Source organism: Bison bison, unplaced genomic scaffold (assembly GCF_000754665.1).
Source record: "Bison bison bison isolate TAMUID 2011002044 unplaced genomic scaffold, Bison_UMD1.0 scf7180017864285, whole genome shotgun sequence".
NCBI lineage: Eukaryota > Metazoa > Chordata > Mammalia > Artiodactyla > Bovidae > Bison > Bison bison.
Genome location: NW_011494857.1, coordinates 1992734 through 1993800, shown reverse-complemented (window position 1 = coordinate 1993800; position 1067 = coordinate 1992734).

The window sequence follows — 1067 nt, the reverse complement described above, 5'->3', positions numbered from 1 at the left end:
AAAAAAAAGCCACTGGGATCAACGGGTAGAGATCTTGCTGGGCCAGATACATGGCGGACATTCGTGCATGGTGGTGGCATTATTCAAGGAGATGCTGTGAGTCAGGCGTGTACCTCAGCCCTGAAGAGGGTTAGCCAGCACTCCTGTTGGCTGGTTTGGAGGGATGTATCTGGGGCCAGGTGTCCCCTTGGTGCACAGCGGTGTAGCCCACACAGGTGGCATCGGAGATGTGGCTCCCCTCAGATTGGCCTGTGTTTGGTGGGTGAACACAGCTGCCCTGGGGACCTTGGGTAGAGTATCTGGGAGCCGATCAGCCAGGTGGCATCACGGCGTGGGCACGGATGTCCAGCTGAAGGCGGTTGTGTTCATGGTATATGGATGTGCTGCCTCCACCAGGCTGGCCTCCCGGGATGGGAGGGAACGTAGGGATTCAGGACGTGTAGGGGATGAGCCTGAGATGTGCAGCTGGGAGTGCGTATCTGGGCTGAGTGTGCAGAGAGGGGCATCTCTGGGTGACGGTAGGAGGGAAGGCGTCTAAATGAGTCAGATAACTTACCTGCTGATGCCTCCACTCGGGGTTCATTGAGCACCTACCCTGTGCCAGGCGCCATCTAAGTGCCGGGAACCAGAGTGCACACATTAGACTCGGTCCCTGCCCTTGAGGAGCTTACACTCATGGGCTTGTTGTTCAGTCACTGCAGTCGTGTCCAACTCTTTGTGACCCCACGGACTGTAGTCCACCAGGCTCCTCTGTCCATGGGATTCTCCAGATAAGAATACTGGGAGTGGGTTGCCCAGATCCGGAAGCAGCAAGAAGTTACTGTGTCCCGAAGTGGTTGAGTGAGCAGGGGAGCATCAGAGGGTCTGCTTAACCTTGGTCAGGTTACACACACACACCTACTCCCCGCCCCCCCTCGACCCCCTCCACCCACCCAGACAGCATGCGAGGGCCGCTGAGCACTGGAGGGGCGGGACCCCTCAGACCACCTGTGGGAATAGTCTGGGAGGGAGGGCGAGAGTCAGAGAGGGGAGACCAGTGAGGAGGCACCTCTGATCACCTAGGGGAG